This window comes from Sapajus apella, unplaced genomic scaffold (genome assembly GCF_009761245.1).
Source record: "Sapajus apella isolate SASKATOON/1434 unplaced genomic scaffold, GSC_monkey_1.0 scaffold118, whole genome shotgun sequence".
Taxonomy (NCBI): domain Eukaryota; kingdom Metazoa; phylum Chordata; class Mammalia; order Primates; family Cebidae; genus Sapajus; species Sapajus apella.
This window is the reverse complement of record NW_022437058.1, coordinates 53,771-75,548: the sequence shown is the minus strand read 5'-3', so window position 1 is coordinate 75,548 and position 21,778 is coordinate 53,771. Positions and strand designations below refer to the sequence as shown.

The 21,778-nt window shown below is 41.0% G+C and overlaps 1 pseudogene; it reads left to right on the top strand.

Moving 5' to 3' along the window:
• The first annotated feature begins 4,950 nt into the window (after positions 1 to 4,950).
• On the top strand, positions 4,951 to 21,346 carry LOC116538262 (annotated as a pseudogene).
• The last annotated feature ends 432 nt before the right edge of the window (positions 21,347 to 21,778 follow it).

Sequence of the window (21,778 nt, the reverse complement as noted above, 5' to 3'; positions counted from 1 at the left end):
GCTTGAGCCACCGTGCCAGGACTGTAGGTTATTTTTTCAAGGTTCATGGAGAACCTATCCTTTGAGTTACTGCATACTTGAGAGTGTTTCTTGCCTATACATTTGGAAAACTAACTGCTGACCACAATTAGTGGGCCATGCTTTTCTTCCCTGAGTTCTTCACAAGTCCAGCTTCACTCTCCTCTGGTGTTGAATGCTCATGTATTCATTGCAGCAATCCTCACACTTATAAAAATAGACCCCAAAAGATATTATGGTATACGCATAATAAAAATGTATTTTTGGCTGGACGTGGTGGCACTCTAGCCTGTGCAAGAAGAGCGCAACTCTGTCTCAAAAAAAAAGAGTCTGGAGAGGCGACTGGACTGCAGTGTTCTTAACGCAAGGCCCCGAAGGGCACAGTCACTTCTGCTGCTAAGTCACCGTTGACCACCTATCTGCATGGGGGTGGGGGTGGGAATGTTGAGCCCAGAAAGCAGAGAAAATGGGGTTTTGTTGGACAGCTGGCACGCTCTGCCATGGTGGAGGAGGAGATATCTGAATCAAGTCTTATTATTTTTCTCTTTCTGAGTCACTTGATCTTTTTTAGAAGATGCCCAAATTATCTTCTCCTTATTTTTGAAGTCTAATTGCTTTACCAGGGTATGGCTCAGTGATGACTTTTCTATATCATTTTCCTCCATAATATGGTGCACTTTTTAAATCTGCAGATTTGATTCTTCTTTCATTTCAAAAAAAATCTTGAATCATCATTCTAAATACTTACATGTTACATTTGTTTAGTCCCCTTCTACAGGCACATAAATCCAATTTTTTAAACAAATATATTTACAAGATTTACTGTTATCACAAGGTCACATTCCTGTAGAATATAAAAATATGTGTAGCTTTCAGTTTACTAAGTCTGTGTTATTTATTTTTAGGGAGAAGAGGTCTTGCTCTGCCATCCGTCATGGAGAGCAGTGGTGTGATCATAGCTCACTACAGTCTCTAACTCCTGGGGTCAAGCAATCCTCCCATTTCAGCCTCCTGAGTAGCTGCAACAGGGGCATACCACCATGCTTAGCTAATTTTTTTAAATTAAAAAATTTTTTTTTGTAGAGATGGAGTTTCATTTTGTTGCCCAGGCTGGCCTCAAGCTCCTGGCTTCAAGCAGTCCTTCTGCCTTGACTTCCCAAAGTGCTGGGATTACAGGTGTGACCCAGTACACCCAGCCAAGTCTGTTTTTCAAATTGCAGCCTGCAGCTTGTGATGGGGTCGTGAAATCTATTTAGTGGATTGTAATCTGCTGAATTGGTTTCCTATTGTGGCATAACAAATTACGACAAAATGAGCAGCTTATCACAACACCTATTTATCATCTCACAGTTTCCGTGGGTCGGGAATCTGCAAACAACTTTGCTGGGTCCTTTGCTCAGGGTTTCATAAGGCTACAATCAAGATGTCATTTGGTCTCCATTCTTATCTGGAGGCTCAACTGGGGAATAATTCACTTCCAAGCTCATTCAGGTCTTTGACAGAATTTATTTGTTTGTCACAGAATTTTATTCAGCTGTCTAGCTGAGGGCCCCTGCCTTTCTGGCTGTTGGCAGGAGACCATCCTTGACCCTAGAGACTGCTGCCAGCTGCTGGAGGCCATCCATAGTTCCTTACCACATGGGCATCCTCAACATGGCACTCCATTTACTGAGCCAGCAAGGAGGCTCTCTCACTTCAGCTTGATAACGTAATAGTCCTGCGAGTGGCATATGATCCCCTTTGCCATGTCTTATTAACCCATAGGAGCACAAGTCACAGGTCCTGCCCAGAGCTGAGGGGAGGGGAGTATCTAAAGGTGTCAACACCGGCAGGTGCAGTTCACTGGAGATCTTCTTAGGATCTTATCACCACATCTATATTTGGAAAATAGCATAGGATTATATAGAAGATACCAGAATGTGTCACATGTAATAAGAGCATGTACTTCTACAAAAACACTGTATTTAGTAATGCAAATGTGTGTATGTGTGTGTGATGAAAAATGTATTTCTTACCAATGATCTAGAGCAAAACAGTCTGAGAGCCCCTGACCTGGGAGGTTTTCTTGCAAACACTGAAGATAAGACTGCTTTTGAATGGTACACAGTCCTGGTGCTGCTTGGCTTGCTGTCTGTGTTCAGTGTGCTTTCATGACAACCAAGACGCCAATGTTCTCCAGCCTGCTCTACTGTATTTCTGCTGATAGTTGTTGTAGCCATTACACTTCTTGAATTCTCAAAAGACTTAAATCAATGTCATTATTTCCTCTAAAGTTTTCTCCCCAGCTCATCCTATGAGCTCCCGCGCCATCTGGATCTGCACACTGTGGGGAGCACCTTCTTGCTTGTGGCATTTCCCTGCTCCCCAGCTGGGTGCAAGGTCTGGTCCCGTTGTGTGCTCAAGTTTATGAGTTTCCCCTGCCCTTGGCAGCCCTGCTTCAAGCATACTGAAGTTTGGCATTAGAGATGTTCTCTTATTAATACCAAGATTGCCATTCTGTTCTTAGTCTCCTGGTCATTTTCTTATGGTTTAAGAGAAAAGAGGCGTCTGAGAAGTCCTTACTTTGCCATCTTTAAGTCCTGCTCAACCGAGGCAGCTCTGAGGCTTTGAAATAGGTCCCACTATCCTCCCACTACCTCTGAAGCCTCCCTGTGGCTACTCACACAGGCAGTGAGGTCTGGATATAGCATGTCCTCACTATCTTCCCTGCCTTCTTAGGTGATGGCCACTTCAGGATGGGCAGCTTAGCTGAGAATGGGCACAACCATGACTGCCCTACCAAGACTTCTATTTCTTCTGCAATTTGGCTACATTTTTTGTCAGAGATGTTTATTGCGGTGGGGTTGAGCCCATGGGTTTGGGACTCAGTCTCCTGTGGCCTGCCCTGGGGGACCTTCATTTCCATCTGAGTTGGCCGTTATGGCCCAATACCTCCAGGACTGGGGCAGACACTTCAACTCCTTCCTGAGATCTATCCTTCTCCTCCCCCTCCACCATCTTGCCTACTGTTGGGGACTTTTGTTTGTTTTCTTTTTGGGACAGGGTCTTGCTCTGTCACCCAAGTGAGCATGCAGTGGTGTGATCATAGCTCACTGCAGCCTCAACCCCCTGGCCTTAAGCAATCCTCCTGTCTCAGCCTCTCAAGTAGCTGGGACTACAGGCATGTGTCACCACACTTGGCTAATTTTTTGACTTTTTGTAGAGATGGCGGTCTCACTGTGTTGCCCAGGCCGATCTTAAACTCTGGGATCCAGTGATCTTCTAGCCTCAGCCTCCCAAAGTGTTGAGATTACAGATGTGAGCCACTGTGCTTGGCCAAGGGGATTGTGTGGTTTTTGTTTCTCATTTTTTCTTCCCTTCTGTTATGTTTCTATCTGTTCATGAGAAGTATTAGATCTTTGTGATTTTAATAATTTTGCCTTTATTTTTCCCCCACCTTGAAGAAATGAAAGTTGGGAGCTCAGAAGATCCCAATTACCTCTCCCTATTCCTGTCCCTGAAGTCAGAGTGAGGGTGTGTCCTTTCTAAGGTTTTCTTTGTATCTTCCCTCGTCTCCCTCCCTTTCTTAATGACGTGTTGGCAAAAAGATAGTGAAAATTCTCAAGATTTTGTTCACCCACTTCTTTCCCCTTATTTGGGGGAGTATTCTGAGGTTAGATACTTCTGCAAACCAAGTCAGGCTGTTTTGCTTCTTTCTGTGAACACCACTCCGCAGAGATCATGGCCATAAAGTCTCCTTTCTCATCATGGGCTGAGGGTTGAGAGCGCATGTGTGCACTCACGTGTGTGTGTTTCTCATTTCTTTTCTCTGTTGTTCATTTTGTCAGATGTTGTAGAGATAACCCTACAACCATTTCTCAGCCTTCTTTTTTCTGGAAGTTGTAGATGTTACTTTCTAGAGTGTGTGTGTGTGTGTGTGTGTGTGTGTGTATACACACATGTATATATATGTATATATGTACAGAGAGAGAGAGTTTCACCCTTGTTGCCCAAGCTGGAGTGCAATGACATGATCTGGGCTCACTGCAACCTCCGACTCCCGGGTTCAAGCGATTCTTCTGCCTCAGCCCCCCGAGTAGCTGGGACTACAAGTGTCCATCACCATACTGGCTAATTTTTTGTATTTTTAGTAGAGACTGGGTTTTACCATATCGGCCAGCTGGTCTCAAACTCCTGACCTCAGGCAATCCACCCACGTCAGCCTCCCAAAGTGCTGGGATTACAAGGCGTGAGCCACCATGCCCGGCCAATAATATAATATTTTTAAGGGGTTATTTTCTTCTTCAAAAGTGCCACAGTCCCATCCTTGCCTGTAGAAGTGTCTCAGCACACCACCACATGCATGACCTAAAATTAGCTATGTTCCAGAAGACCCTCTGTCATGCCCGGGTTGGGAACAGTGCAACACTAGGTGTGATGCGGTCTTTCTTGATTTCTTCTCCTTTCTCTCTCTCTCCCATCATCCGTGCTTCAGCCCTTACCCCTTTCCTAAAAGGAAAGTGGAGAAACTCAATTATGCAAATAAATGCAGCATAGACGGATGCTACCGCCAAATTCAGTTAGCATTACTTCAGGGGAATGAAACCAGTTTTAGGTAAAAACAAAAACAAACAAAAAAAACAAAAAAACTTTCAGGAAGAGAATGAACTACTTAACAGACAAAGAAAGAAATTGTTTGTGTAGTAACTTTAATTTTGTGAGCACCTGTCTCTGCATCTTGCTGTCCAAATAAGGTCAGATTTGATTTCCTTCTTGAGGTGACCCACACCGTTCATTTTAAACATCTCAGTGTCGTGGCCATCAGGGACAGCTGCAGCTTTGCTGGAGTGTCTTCACAAGAAAGTGTCTTAATTCTCACAAACCTACCATTTCAAGAAAGAAAAATATAAAACACCAACAAAACCACAGCTGCAAGAGAGCTACATTTGTGGAATGATAAGGAAACAGCTTTTCTGGAACTTAACCACTGCAGGGTTCTGGGGGGGTGAGGTGGACAAGCTGAACGGGAATCCAGTGTTTTTCCAGGTAACAAGTGGGTGAGGCTGCTGTAAGGCAGGAAAAGTAAATGAGTTCAAATGATTAAGCTAAGCTTTCATTTTTATTTGTACAAAATCCGTAAAAATTAATAAGCACAGGGTGTTCTCATGAAGCTGACATTGAAACATAAAAGTAGGTGTGCGGCATACTTCACACCATGGCAAACCCTCCTTTTTGAGTTATTAGGTTTTGGGGACATGGAGTGATGCTCTGAGACTCTGAGTAATCACTTTCAGAAACCAGATTCTAATGAGTATTTTTACTAGTACCAAGTCATTATTCACTCTGCAAATATTTTTGCCGTATAATAAATAAGTCACCATTCAAGTGACAGATAACTATGCAGATGACAGGAGACCATATGGTGGTTACAAGACAGAATTTAAAATCTTAAAGGACAAAACACTCATATTCATTTGCAGTAATTAACTAGGGGACCGAGACCATCTGCTGTGACTCACTAGTCCCCCAAGGACGCTTATACAATGGTAAGTTTCACATTGGTTTATCTTGGTTCCCATAGTCCAAGCAGGAAAATGATACTTTCCATAGTTTTCTGTTCCCTAGTAATGTTACAGCAATGTTTTTACCACATTACTGCTGTATTTTTGTACTTGGTGCAAAGATGATGTAGTGGGTGCTAAGGTCCTTAGGCTTGTTTTTAGGGTTTCTTCCTCCCCGTGTTGTTTTTTTCTGTTCTGACTCACAGCCAAGGTTCTTTTCCCCCTTGTATTTTTCCAGCATCTCTTCATGTCCCTTGGGAGGAGCCAGGGGTAGAAGAGGAAGCACCTTGTTATGTTAGGTGTAGCTGTCTTTGTATTATCAGACATAAGAGCAGGCATTGAAAGAGATGCTAAAATGTGTATCATTGCACAAGACTTCCTGGGCAATTTGAATGGAGCTAATGTACCTTCTGAGAACAGGTCTCAAGTCCCAAGTATTTATCACGTCAAAGTTTTAATCTCCCTAGTGCCATATTGTTCTCCTCAGCAGGAGACTTCTAAGCTAAAAATACAAAGTCAAAGCAAAAAAGAGTAGGGAGGGGACAAGCAATTACATAAGCATCTGGTACCATACAGGAAAATGTTAATATGGATCATTCAGGCGAAGAAAAGTATTCCTTTAACCTCACCCAAATGACTATGAATTTCTGCTTCATCTTAGCATTTGCATGTTTGTGTTCACTTTTCTTGTCCCCCAAGTTCTTATGGGGCTGGTTTGGAGCATCCAGATGACACTGGCACACGAAGTAAGTTGTACAAGAAGAATATAAACATTAGAAATCTGTCGCTTTCATAGCAAGCAGCAAACAAGCCTCCTCTTTGTCCAGAGAAATAGATTACTCTATCCCTTAAGGTTGCCTGCTACAAACAAACAGCCCTGAGAAGAGGCTCAGGCAAAGCATGATTAGGGTTTGGCATCTGTGGATATCAGCATGACGGACAGTGGTGAGAGACAGACCCAGGAGGCCTATCTTTACTCAACAGGGATGAAGCAGAGATGGCAGAGAAAACACTTTTAAATGGAAAAGTGAAGAGGCTGTGGGAGCACGATGGTCACTCAGTCCTGATGGGGGCCTCAGTTGCAGCTTTGGAGGCAATGGGGCGATGACTCCAACTGGTCTTCCAAGCCTGATCTTTATCCAACAAGGTCCTGTCGTTGAGGGAGGCAGGGAGAGAGACTGGAGGGAGAAGAATAAGAACAATTAGGAAGAGTAGAAAGGAAATAAAGTGAATCTGAGGTATTCGCAAAGGAGGCAGAATGATATATAGGGAGACACAGGATTATGGGAAAAGGGGCTAAGATTTGCTTCTTGGATATGAATCATTCAGCAAAAAGTCCTGCCAGGGGATGGGAGAAAGTCAGGAGAGAGATGAGCAGCAGCAGAGCTGAGGATACCAGTTGGCAAGGAAAGTATCTGTGCAGGTCCACATGGCAGGGCAAAGATTTTCATAATCATATGCACTAAAGGATGAGGTAGAAAATGCCTGGGAACATGGCCCATGTGCCAGCCCACAATCGGTCATGCAGAGAAGCAAAGAGGGGCAGGGGCTGAAGCATACTGGGGCTGGAGAAATTTGGTGCAGGATGGAACCTGTAGGAGAAACGAGGGGGTCCCAAGGCCACACAGAGAAGCCAGCATTGGATGCTGTTGAGTCTGGAGATCACAGGCTGAGGAAGGAGACAATAGATACGTGCCTGACTGCAGGAGCCCACAGGCCCTCTCTGTCCTCTGCAAATAAGCAACAGACTCTTTCATATACCAGGAGGAAGGAGGGGAAGAACTAGGAGTGGGAGAAGACTCCCTCAGGAGCATGGAGAATGGGGTAAAAGTGATTAGATTTGGCAAAAAATTTCCCTGAAAGAGACAGCATTTTAAAACTGAAAGTGACTAAAGAACCAAAATGAAGCTAAAATATAAAATTAACTCCTCTTAGAGAAAGCAACAAGAAAATTTCATTTTCTGAACACATCTTGACTTTGTATTTTTAATTTTCCTGTTCATACCACTTTCACCCAGTGGTAAAAGATGACACAGGTCCATGTAGACACAGTCCCCTCAATCCAGAGGCAGAGGCAGCCCAGACAGGGGCTTTCCTTCTGCAGTGGAACAGGTAGAGGTCTCTTGGGAAGCCCAGAGAACAATGGGCAAGGGGCTGCCCTGAGGAGCCTGAGGCCTCCAGGCCCCCTTTCACCTGCCTGCATGGATGATGACAGCTGGCACCAGGTGGTCTAGAGCTGTGGGAATTCACTCGGGGTGGAAAAAATATTAAGGGAAAAATAGTAGAGAAAGGTACAGAATATAGTCTCAAACCCTTTTGGAAGGCCTAAGGGTTTTTTCATAGCTTCAGTAGAAGTTTCAGCTGAAGGCAGCCTAAATCTCCCTTACACGTAGTTAATAAGTAAAGCAAATAGCTAGGGTATGTGGGGGAGTTTACCTAACTAACTTGTTTCCTCATGGGGTCTTAAAACTAATCTTTGAGCCGGATGGCCCTCTCAGTGCAGGGGAGGTTGACCAGGGATATTATCCTCTAATGGTGTTTGCTTTGGGCATCAGAACCTGTGCTTTAATCTTCAACCTCTAGTAGTGTTGACTTATAAGCCTTTGTCAGTTAAACTTTACTAAATAAATGCAAGTATCACTGGCTGGGGAGTGCTGGCAGTTGCAACTGTTAACAGCTCTATCCAGGAAGTCTGTAAGCCACCCGGTCCCTCAGCCAAACTGGCAAAGCATAATATCTGTGTGTCAGTATACTTTATTCATCCATCATTGAGTCAGGGTCTGCAGGATAGACCCCGCAGGTGGTGGCCCTGACAGAGAGCAAGTGAGGAAAATGCTCTCGTCCCATGTGGTGTCATCTCTTGCCGACTCCCAGCATCCCAGGGAAGTGCACTCCACCAGCTCAGACCAAGGGAAGGACATGGACAAGAATAGCACTGCAGGGGCTTTGAAGACTCTATTGTCATTAGAACCACAGCCCACAAAAGCAGGAACAGGACCTACTCACTAATGTTTTTCTTTTTTTGAGACAGAATGTTGCTCTTGTCACCCAGGCTGGAGTGCAATGGCATAATCTCAGCTCATTGCAACCTCCACCTCCTGGGTTCAAGCGATTCTCCTGCCTCAGCCTCTCAAGTAGCTAGGATTACAGGCATGCACCACTATGCCCAGCTAATTTTGTATTTTTAGTAGAGACAGTTTCTTCATGTTGGTCAGGCTGGTCTCAAACTCACGACCTCAGGTGATCTGACCTCCTTGGCCTCCCAAAGTGTTGGGATTACAGGTGTGAGCCACCGTGCCCAGCCTGCACTAAATTTAAATGGGGTGATTGGCTGCTAGAAGACATTTAAGAGGAATCTAAGGCCTCCTCATATAATATCCAACTGTTTAGGATACAATCAAAAGTCACTTGGTCATACCAAGAACCAGGAAAATTGCAAATGGAATGAGAAAAGACAATCAACAGATACCAATACTGGGGTGAATCAACGTTGGAACTATCTCACAAAAATTTTAAAGTAGCCATCATACAAAAATAATTTGAAAGATTACAAATATACTTTACAAATGAAGAAAATGAAATCTTTAACTAAAGAAATAAAAATATAAAAAGGAACCAAATGGAAATTATAGAATTGAAAAGAACAATGGTTGAAAAAAAGAGACTTATTGGAAGCGTGCAATGGCAGAATGAATATGACAGAAAAAAATCAATGAACTTGAAGATAAAACAATAGAAATTACTCGATGTGAACAACAGAGAAAAAAAGACTTCAAAAAAGAAAAAACAGAATAGAGTTTTCAGGACCTGTGAAACTATTAACAAAAGATCTAACATTCATAAACAGACAAAGAGAATAAGGCTAGATAAGTATGCAAAGAAATAATGGGCTGGGCACAGTGGCTTACACCCGTAATTCCAACCCTTTAGATTTCATCTGAGAAAAAAGGAAAAAAGAAAGAAACAGAGAGAACAAACAGAAAAAAAAAGTAAAATGGAAGACTTTAGCCCTAACATTTTAATAATTATTTCCACTGAAATGGTCTAAATACACTAAACAGAGATTGGAACAGTGGGTTAAAAAAACCCAGCTATATGTTGCCTACAGGAAATTCAATTGAAAAGCAATGACATAGGTAGGCTAAAAGAAAATATGTAAAATGACCATGCAAACATTCATTTTTAAAAAGCAGCCATGGCTATATTAATATCAGATAAAATAGACTTCTGAGAACAGAAGAGCACAAGGGACAAAGGAACATCACTTAATGATAAAAGGGTTAATGCATCAAGAAGACTTAACTGTGCATGAGCCGAACAACAGAGCATCAAAACACTGAAGCAAGATTGAGCTGAAAAGAGAAAAAGATACATTCACAATTTGAGTGTATTCTCTGATATCAACTAAGAATCAAATATCAACTAAGAAATCAATAACAGAAAGTCAATAAAAATATTCCCAAACTTGGATATTAAACATTACAATTCTAAATAATCCATGGGGCAATAAAAACTTTCAACTAAAAATTTAAAATACAGAGAAGAAGAATAAAAATGAAAATAGGCACTAAATTTTGTGGAATGCAGCTAAAGCAGTACTGAGAAAAAAAAAATATGCACTAACTGCTTATGTTTAAAAGAGAAAAGATCTCAAATTAGTGATCTTAAGTCCTTACCTCAACAAGGCAGAAAAAGAAAACCTAAATTAAATCCAAACAAGCAGAAAGAGAGGAAATAATACGAGCAAAAATCAAAGAAATTAATACAGGAAAGCAATAGAGAAAATCAGTGAAACAAAAGCTGGCTTATTTTTAAAAAAATCAGTAACTGAAAAACTCCTAAGAAGGTTGATAACAGTAGAGAGAATATACAAATCTTCAATGTCAGAACAAAATGGAATATCACTGTATCTCTTGCAGTCATTAAAGAGAAAGTAAGGGACTACTATGAACAAGTTTATGCCCATAAATTAAAAAACATAAAGAATTAGACTAATTCCTTGAAAAGCACAGATCGCATGAATAGTCACATAACCATTAAAGAAATTTAATTTCTAGATAAAAAGCCCATAAGAAAGTTTCCAGACCCAGATAGTTTCACTGGAGAATTCTGCCAAACATTTAAAGAAGAATTAATACCAATTTTGCACAATGTCTTCCAGAAAAATAGAAGAGGAGAAAGTACTCTCCCACTCTGTGTAAGGCAAGTATTACCCTGATACCAAAATTAGACAAAGACAGAAGAAAGAAGAGAAGAAAGACAAAGAGAGAGCCAGGGAGAGAAGGAGGAAGTGAAAGAAGGGAGGGAGGGAGGGAGGATCTACATTTCTTATTAAGTTAGACATAAAAGTCATCAAAATACTAGCAAATTTAATCCAACAATAAAAAGAATTACACAGGCCAGGCATGGTGGCTCACACCTGTAATCCCAGCACTTTGGGAGGCTGAGGCAGGTGGATCACTTGAGGTCAGGAGTTCAAGACCAGCCTGGCCAAGGTGGTGAAACCCCATCTCCCCTGAAAATATAAAAATTAACTGGGCATGGTGGCTTTCACCTGTCATCCCAGCTACTTGAGAGGCTAAGGCAGGAGAATGGCTTGAACCTGGAAGTGCAGGTTGCACTGAGCCGAGATCATGCCACTGCACTCCAGCATGGGTGGCAGAGTCACACTCCCTCTCAAAACAAACAAAAAAAAGAATTACACATTATGATCAATTAGGAATTATTTCAGGTATGCAAAATTGATTCAATATTCAAAAATCAATCAACATATCACTAGGCTAGAAATCAAAAAGGTTTTATGAGCATATCAACTGACACCAAGAAAGCCTTTGACAAAATCCACCATCCACTCATGATGAAAATTTGCAAGACACTAATACTAGAAAGGAACTTTCTGAACTTGATAAAAAGCATTTACCCAAAGAATTACAGCTAACATTGTAGCTAGTAGTGAAGAACCAAATGCTCTTCCCTAAGATCAGGAGCAAGGCAAAGATGTCCAAACTCGCTACTCATATTAAACGTAATACCGGAAGTTCTAAGCAAGTACAACGTGGCATGAAAAAGAATTAAAAGGCATACAGATGGGAAAGAAAGAAAGAAACTCTCCCTATTGATGGATGACATGATCATCTACATACAGAATCCCAAGGAATTTTCCTTAACAAACCTCCTAAACAAGAGAGTCCAGCACATTTGCATAATACAAGATCAACACACAAAAAACCAACTACATTTTTATATATTAGCAACAAACATGTGGAAACTAAAATCAAAAACACAAAAATGCTGAAAAAAAAAAAAAAAAAAAGACCTAGTTAAATGGAGAGATATACTGTGTTCATGGATTGGAAGACTCAACATAGTAAAGATGTCAGTTCTCCACAAACTGATTTGAGGATAACACAATGCCTATCAAAATCTCAGCAGTTCTTCTTTTTCTTTTTTGAGATGGAGTCTTGCTCTGTCGCCAGGCTGGAGTGCAATGTTGTGCCATCTCAGCTCATTGTAACATCCACCTCCCAGTTTCAAGCGATTCTCCTGCCTCAGCCTCTGGAGTAGCTGGGACTACAGATGTGTACCACCAGGCCCAGCTAACTTTTTTGTATTTTTAGTAGAGACAGGGTTTCAGCATGTTGGCCAGGATGGTCTCAGTCTCTTGACCTCATAATCCACCTGCCTCAGCCTCCCAAGTGCTGGAATTACAGGTGTGAGCCACCGCACCCTGGCTCGTTTTTCTTTTTTCTTTTTCTTTCTTTTTTTGTTTTTTTGAGATGGAGTCTCACTCTGTTGCCCAGGCTGGAGTGCAGTGGTGCAATCTCAGCTCACTGCACTCTCTGCCTCCAAGGTTCAAGCAGTTCTCTTGCCTCAGCCTCCCAAGTAGTTGGGATTACAGGCGCCTGCCACCGCACCCGGCTAATTGTTCAAATTTTATTAGAGACGGGGTTTCACCTTGTTGGCCAGGCTGATCTTGCACTCCTGACCTCAAGTGATCTGCCTGCCTTGGCCTCCCAAAGTGCTGGGATTACAGGCGTGAGCCACTGTGCCCACCCTCAGCAGTTTTTCATACTGAGGCGGGAGGACATAGAGAAGCACATTTTAAATGTATATGGAAAGGCGATGGACCTAGAATAGCTAAAACATTTTGAAAAAGAACTAGAAAGTGGAGCCCGGTGCAATGGTGCATACCTGCAGTCCCAGCTACTCAGGAGGCTGAGGTGGGAGACTCAGTTGAGCCCAGTTCAAACTCAGCCAGGCAAAATAGCAAGACCCTGTCTCTAAATAAATAAATAAATAAATTGAATGGGAGGAGTCACTCTACCTGATGTTTAGACTTACTATAGCTACAGCTGTTAAGACTGTGTGATACTGGTGAAGGTACAGACACATACGTTAATAAAACAGAATAAAAAATCCATATAGGCATGTCCATCTGATTTTTGATAAAGTGCAAAAAATAATTAAATGGAGGAAGGATCACCTTTCAAAAAATGATGGTGAAACGATGGGACACCCATAGGAAAAAGAATGGACCCAAACCTCACATCTTATATAAACATTCACTGAAAATTGATCACAGACATAAATGTGAAAGGTAAAACTAAAAAGCCTTTAGGAAAAGTAAATAGGAGAAATCACCTGGATTTAGGGTTTGGTAAAGAATTCTTGGACTCATCTGGATTTAGGGTTAGGTAAAGAATTCTTGGACTCATCTGGATTTAGGGTTAGGTAAAGAATTCTTGGACTTGGCCCCCAAAGTGCAATATGGGAAAATTATAAATGGGACAGGGTTTCAGCATGTTGGCCAGGATGGTCTCTCATCAAAATTTTAAAATTTTGCTCTGCAAAAGACCCTGCTAAAAAGACAAAAAGGAAAAAAAAAAAAAAGATGAAAGGGCAAGCCAGAGACTTAAAGAAAATATTTGCCAACCACAGATTCAACAAATATATAAAGAACTCTCGGCTCGGCATGGTGGCTCACACCTGTACTCCCAGCACTTTGAGAGGCCAAGGCAGGCAGATCACCTGAGGTCAGGAATTCGAGACCAGCCTGACCAACATAGAGAAACCCCATCTCTACTAAAAATACGAAAATTAGCTGGGCGTGGTGGTGGGCGCCTGTAATCCCAGGTACTTGGAAGGCTGAGGCAGGAGAATCGTTTGAACCCCAGAGGCAGAGGTTGTGGTAAGCCGAGATCACACCATGGCACTCCATCCTGGGAAACAAGAGCAAAACTCTATCTCAAAAAAAAAAAAAAAAAAACCAGAATTTTCAAACTCAACACGAAAAAGCAAAAATGCAATTAGAAAATGGGCAAGGTTGGGTGCCTTGGCTCTCGTCTATAATCCCAGACGCTAGAAGGCTGAGGCGGGAGGACCACCTGAGCCCAGGAGTTTGAGACCACCCTGGGCAACATAGTGAGATAGTGAGATGCCGTCTCTACAGAAAAAAAAAAAAATTAATCAGCCAGGCATGGAGGCACACACTTGTAGTCCCAGCTACTCAGGAGGCTGAGGTGGAAAGATGAGTTGAGCCTGGGAGGTCAAGGCTGCAGTGAGCCCTGCCACTGCACTTCAGCTTGGGTGACACAGTGAGATGAAAGAAGGAAGGGAGGGAAGGAGGAAGGGAGGGAGGGAGGAAGGGTGGAAGGAAGAGAGGGAGGGAGGGAGGGACCAACTACTGATATGGTGACAACTTGGATGCATCTCAAGGGAACTATGCAGAATGGAAAAAGCCAGTCTCAAAGGTCACATATAGTATGATTCGTCTTGTAATGGAGATATTATAGAAATGGAGAGTGGATTATTGGTTGCCAGGGGTTAGGGATGGGAGGCCAGGAGGGCAGACCTCTTACTCTTCTCCCCTAGCTGCTCTGAGGCCACATGAGCACTTGCTTTTAATTCCTCAGGACAGATGTAACTTCACAGTATACGACTGGTCTGCTGATGTTTTCCAGGGGGAAGGACAGGAGAATCTGCATTGCATGCTACAGTTCGGAAGCCTCATCATAGTTCTTGTTGGCTCCATGTTTCTTCCCATAGTTCTATCAGTTTTCTCATCTCTTTCCTCCTCCTTACCTCCACCCAGCAGAACCTCTAAAATTAACATCATTGGCCATGGATACACAGGAACTCAATTATTGCCTGTACTTTTCACATCCTACTTGGAAAAACAAAGGCATATAGCTTCTAAATGGCTGCCATTTATGATTTCAGGCATACCTGGGTAGCACATGAGGACCATGCTTATTCAGGGTTGTTGGAGAGGTCTCAGTTCCTCCACTTCTTATGATTATTATTACATGAATATATTCCCTTCTAGCCCATATGCATCTTGAGTGCAGGGACTCTCTTATTCAACTTTTTAATGCTCTCTCTTTTAAAAATCTCGAGTGCTGGGCAGGCACAGTGGCTCATGCCTGTAATCCCAGCACTTTGAGAGGCCGAGGTGGGTGGATCGCAAGGTCAGGAGTTCGAGACCAGCCTGGCCAAGATGGTGAAACCCCATCTCTACTAAAAATAGCAAAATTAGCTGGGCATGGTAGTGGGTATAATCCCAGCTACTTGGGAGGCTGAGGTGGGAGAATCGCTTGAACCCAGGAGGTGGAGGTTGCAGTGAGCCAAGATGGCACCACTGCAACAGAGTGGGCAACAGAGCAAAGACTCCATCTCAAAAAGAAAAAAAAAAAACAAAAAAATTCTTGAGTGCTTAGCACAGTGACTGAAAACAGATACTTAAAATATTTGTCATGGAACAAATATGCCTTATATGGCACCTGTGACCCTTCCTTCCTTCCTTCCTTCCTTCCTTCCTTCCTTCCTTCCTTCCTTCCTTCAAACTCAACACGAAAAAGCAAAAATGCAATTAGAAAATGGGCAAGGCTGGGTGCCTGCCCGCCTGCCTGCCTGCCTACCTGCCTGCCTGCCTGCCTGCCTGCCTTCCTTCCTTCCTTCCTTCCTTCTCTCCTTCCTTTTTTCTTTCTCTTCTCTCTTTCTTTCTTTTCCTTTTCCTTTGACTTTGGTTCAACATATTTCAATGCCTAAAACATGTTGACCAACTACAGCCCACTTTGCCTGTTTTTGTAAATAAAACATAGTGACATTCATTCGTTTATATGTTATCTATGGCGTGTTCATACAATAGAAGAATTGAATAGCTGTGATTGACTGTAGAGTCCATAAAACCCAAAATATTTACTATCAAACCTTTTACAGAAAAAGTTTGCTGACCCCTGTTTTTCAGGGATTGGTTGATGAGAAATTTTATATTCCATTCCTGAGTGATAACTCTTAAGTACAAAACTCATTACTTCATAAAAATATTTTACATTCTTTTTCCTAACATGCCCAGAATATCAATCACTCATATAATTTGAGTTAAGAGGAATCTTCCACACCATCTGTTCTGTGTCCCTTGTTGGCGGCTGAGGTCTGTGTGGAGAGACTTTCCTGAAACCTTCCTCAAAATCGTCTTACCTGCTTTTCATGTAGTTCAACTTCAATCCTGCAAAGCCTGTGTGAATTTGTCTTACTAGTAATTCCAAAAACTAAATTCAGGGCAGCATTTCTACCCGTGCATTTGGATGGAACATTTGTACTCAATGGAAAAGCCAAGGCACAACCCAAGCAAGTAGAAATTTTCCTCCGAACATTCTTGCCTCCAGAACACATGACGGCTTCCTACTCCAAAGAGAAGCAAACGACCACTAATGCTTCCTTGCCCACCATTACAATTTTTCTAATCAATAAGATTCTATTAATAATTTTTTAAAAAATTAGATACTCATGAGAAGTTGTTTCATTAAATACAGCCTGTGATACTTTCATAGCATATTTGTAATTAATGGACATTATTTTTTTTCTAGCTTCCCCCCCCATTAATGGACATTATTTTTAGGTCAGTGTTAGGTTTATAGAGAGATGAGCAGGAATTAAATATAGCCCCCTCTTCCCACCCCTCCCCAACTAGCAGCTTCCCCTGTTGTTAACACCTTGCTTTGGAATGATACATTTGTTTCCATTGATGAACCAATATTGATGCCCTACTATTAACTAAAGTCCATTATTAACATTAGGGTTCACTCTTGTGTTGTACATTCTATGACCAAATGCATAATGTCATGTGTCATCATTATAATACTATATAGAATGGTTTCACTGCCTTCAAAATCCCATGTGCTCCACCGTATTCCTCCCTCTCCTCTTCCTTCTGTGCTTCCCAAATCCCTTTGTATCATTGATCTACTGTCTATAGATTTGCTGCTTCCAAAATGTCATAGAATTGAAACCACACATCACATAGCCTTTTCACATTGGCTTCTTTCACTTAGCAACACACATTTGTGTGCAAGTTGTGTAGATATACGTTTTCAACTCATAGGGTAAATACCAAGGACTGTAGTTGCCTGATGTATGGGAAGACTACGTTTAACTTTGTAAAGACACTGCCACATTTTCTCCCAAAGTAGCTGTACCATTTTGTTTTCCCACTAGCAGTGAAGGCTGATGATAACAAACGCTGATAAAAATGTTACTCCACATCTTTACCAGCATTTGGTATCATCGGCATTTTAGATTTTAGTTATTCTAATAGAGGTCTCCTTATTGCTTGAATTTGTGTTTCCCTGATGTGTTAGGCTGCTTTTGCATCACTATAAATAAATATCTGAAGTTGGGCAATTTATAAAGAAAGGAGGTTTAATTGTCTCACAGTTCTATATGCTGTACAGTAAGCATGGCACTGGTATCTGCCCCTGGTTAGGGCCTCAGGAAGCTTACAGTCATTGTGGAAGAAGGAGGAACAGGGGCATCGTCTAGTGAGAGTGGGAGCAGAAGGTGGGGAAGGTGCCACACTTTTTAAACAATCAGATCTCACATGAACAGAGTGAGAACTCATTTATTATCATGAGGACAGTACCAAGCCATTCATGAAGGATCCTCCCCCATGACCCAAACACCTCCCACCATGCCCCACCATCAACATTAGGGATTACAGGGTTATATTTCAACATGAGATTTGGAGGGGACAAGCATCCAAGCTATGTCACCTGATAGCATATGATGTTGAACATCTTTTCCTATGCTTGTTTTTAAGCTGTATATCTTATTTGGTGAGGCATCTGTTCAGATAGTTTGTCAATTTAATTGGGCTGTTTGTTTTCTTACTGTGAATTTAGAACTAAGAGCCCTTTGCATATTTTGGATACATGTCCTTTGTGTTTTACAATGATTTTCTCCTAGTCTGTGACTTGTCTTTGCATTGTCTTAACAGCATCTTTCACAAATAAGAAGATTCTAATTTTGATGAAGTCCCACTTACCACTTTTTTCTTTCGTGGGTCATGTTTTCAGTTTCATATCTTAAAACTCATTACCAAAATCAAGGTCACCTAGATTTTCCCTTACGTTATATTTTACATGTTGTATAGTTTTGTGTTTTACATTTAGATCTATGATTTTTTTTGAACTAACTTTTGTGAAAGATTTAATGCCAGTGTCTAGATTCTTTCCATTTCTTTTTTGTAAGGAACTTCAGTTAAAAAGGCTATCTCTTCCCTTTCTCCATTGAATTTGTTTTGCTCCTTTGTCAAAAATCAGTTGGCTATATTTGTGTGAGTTGATTTCTGAATACTCTATGCTGTTTATTTGATCTATTTGTCTGTTTTTTTCACCAATGCCACACTGTTTTGATCATTGTAGCTTTACAGAAAGACTCGAAGTCAAGAAGAGTCAGTCTTCTTTGTTCTTCTTCAATATTGTTTCAACAATTGCATATTTTTGCTTTTTCGTATAAACCTTAGAATCAGTTTGCAGATATGCACAAAGTACCTTTCTAGGATTGCACTGAATCTATAGATCAAATTGGGAGGAACTGACACACAGCAAGATTGAGCCTTCTTATCTATTAACATAGTTTGTCTTTCCATTTATTTACATCTTCTTTGATTTATTTAATTGGAGATTTGTAGTTTTTCTCACATACATTTTGTACACCTTTCGTTAGCATACTATGGATTTCTCTCTCTCTCTCGGTAATAATGTTAATAATGTTGTATTTTAATTTCAAATTCTAATTGTTCATGGCTGGTGTATAGTAAAAAAAAAATACTTTCCTGTATTAAGCTTGTATCCTGCAACTTTGTTATATTCTAGAACTAATTAGCTCTAGATTTGTTTGTTTGTTTTGTCAGTTCCTTGGGATTTTCTACATAGACAATCATGTCATCTGTGAACAAAGACAATTTTATTTTCTCCTTTACAATTCATGTACTTTTTATTTCTTTTTTTGTCTTATTGTCTACAGTGTATTTTCAAAGCAATATACAACTACAAATATGGTTACAGATAACAAGGTACATCCTTTAAACCAAAGTCTATAGTATTTTAATTGTAAGTTTTAAATGCATCTTCTAAACAGTAGATAAAATTCTTAAAAACAGGAAATTTCTTTCAATGTATTTCCATAGTCTACCACAGAGTCTGTACATGGTAAGCACTTAATGAGTATGTAGTGGGAATTAACTTAAGATATAACTTAAAAACTTAACATCTGTGTCTGGGGTTTTAGCAGAAAATACAATTCACATCAGATACTTCAGATGAAGAGACTTTAACACAGTGGACTCTCAGGCATGTGTGCCATTAGAATCAAAATGCCCCCTGTCTGAGAGTAAGACATGGGCTTCTCAGGTAATTCCAATGGCCAGCAGTGGTTAAAAATCAGTAATAAAAGGACTACTTGTAGAAGTGTAGACAAGACTAAGAAAATCAAAAAGAGATGTTGAGGCACTTGCTTTATAAATAAAGAAACTGAAGCTGAGTGAGGAAAAGTAACTAGCTCAAGGTCATGAAGGTAGTTCATGGCGGAGACGGGCTTCAAGCCTAGGGATGTCTAATTCTATACTCCATGCTGCCTTCCAAATGAGTTTTTCTCTGGGACAAAATGTAATATTTGACCAAGGCTGAAATGAAAAAAAACGCTTTCAAAGTAAGCACAAGATGCTCCTTCACTTAAAACCACATCAAATAGATTAAGATCAAAGTTTTCCTTGTGTTCTCAAATGAATTAGGGCCTGAAATAAAACTCCTCTAGTTTCTGTGATTAATATAAGACACGTGATGTTGTCTCCTTTTCTCTCCATCTTGCAGATAAAATCATGTCTGAATTTTTCTGGAAAGAGAATGATGAGAAGCCAGAATGACAGATATTATATCTGCTAATGTGTAGTCTGGGAGATGGGACCCCTAGCAGGGAGTGGGTTAGGAGGACAGAGAAGATGTTGACCTCTGATTAAAGCAAATGCTCAGACCTGGATTTCGAAAACTCTTTCCCTTCCAGTGTTGCTGGGGATAACATCATAGCTTTACCTCTGAACTAAGGACTTCATACAAATACATTTTCAATTCATCTGCCACTTACTGTTGACTAGATAATAAACCACTCAAAGCTTCTGAGACTAGCAGTTACCTCTTAAAATGAAGTGGTCTGCTGATGTTGTGTAACACGCATTTGTCTTTAAAATGCTTTATATTTTTTATAATTTTCTCCTCTTATTACCTAATTCACAAGTCCATTCTATTTTATACACCTTACATGTCCCTACACTATTCATGCTGAAGTCTCTTCTCACTGCAAAATGAAAAATAAAATTAAATGATTGTCAGGAAGGCACTGAGCTTAAACTGAAGCAAGTTCGGTGGATGCCGGCAGCGCCCTGATCTGAAGAAACATCTCAGGGTCTATGGTACTTGCACATCAAAGGAAGCTGTGAGCCCAGAGGTCTGGACCCAGCTTATAGGACACCAGTCACCAAATACTGAAGAAGAAAACAGAACCAAGAGAAGAAACAAAAAAAGAAACACTGTAGACAGTGCTCTTCGAGGAGCTCTTTAGATAGAATATACAGCCAAAAGAAAGAAGGAAGGAAATCAAGATCAAAGTCAAGATATCTGTCCAGAGATCAGCCTTGTTCTCATTCTTATGATAGAAGACACAGGCATCAATCAAGCAGTAGCTCTCACGGCTGTAGAAGGAAAGTAACTCGAAGTCATTCAAGGGGTCGAGGGAAATTCTATGGAGTTAAGAGTTGTCTAGGTCAAAAAGCAGAATAAGAAGATCTAGGTCAAGACCTTGTCCATGTTCTCACAGTCGGAACAGTGAAAGCTCCAGCCACAGAAGAATGCATAGTCGGTCTCAGGATAAAGAACAACGTAAAGGCAGAGCTAAGGAGAAAAGAAGGAGGATTAAGGGAAGGACAAGGATTACATCACATCAAATGTGGGGAATCTGGAAACATCAAAGCTGGTTTAGAACATCTGCCACCAGCTAAGCAGACCAAAGCCAGACTACAGCTGGTTCTTGAAGCTGCTGGAAAAGCTGATGAGGCATTGAAAGCCAAAGTAAGAAATGAGGAAGAAGCAAAGAGAAGAAAGGAGGAAGACCAAGCCACCCTTGTAGAACAAAAAGAATAAAATAAATGGAAGCTGTTGAAAGTGATTCCTTTGTTCAGCAGACATTCAGATCAATTAAGAAGTCAAAAAGTTAGTGGAATCTACTGAAGCACAACATGCAACTTCAACATCAGTACCAGCATCACTAGGTGTTGATCCACTCAGTACCAAAAACAAAATAGAAAGGAGCAGCATCCCTACCGCCATCAAGTACCAAGATGACAATTCCCTGGCCCATCCACATTTATTTATAGAGAAAGCTGATGCTGAGGGAAAATGATTCAGAGGCTAATTGCTCTCTGACAAGAAAGACTAATGGGCAGTCCTGTGGCCTAAGTAAAATACATGCGGTTGGATTGGATGGCCCCAGTAACGCTGGAAATTTAGGTTTTTTAAATACCAGTGTTAACTTTTTGCCCTTAAAAAGAATTCAGCTGATTATATAAAAAGGTAATCTCATTTCATTCTTCTCTCATGTAGACTTGAATATGTGTTGATTTGCTTTAACAAAATCAACTTGTTTTTAAGCTGTATACTTTAAGCTATAATATTGTGAAAATTAAAACATAAAATTTAAGAATGCATGAAAGAGAGGCATGAAAATGTTACACTCTTAACAAAGCTAACTACACATTTTTTAAAAAGATTCTCTGGGTGTGGCAAGTGCTCTGCAGTGGACTGCAGTTTCCAGAGCTCCCTATTAATGCCTAATGGATCCATGTTGTCTATCTGGATGCCAAAGGCATATGTGAATGTATCTCCTGTCCT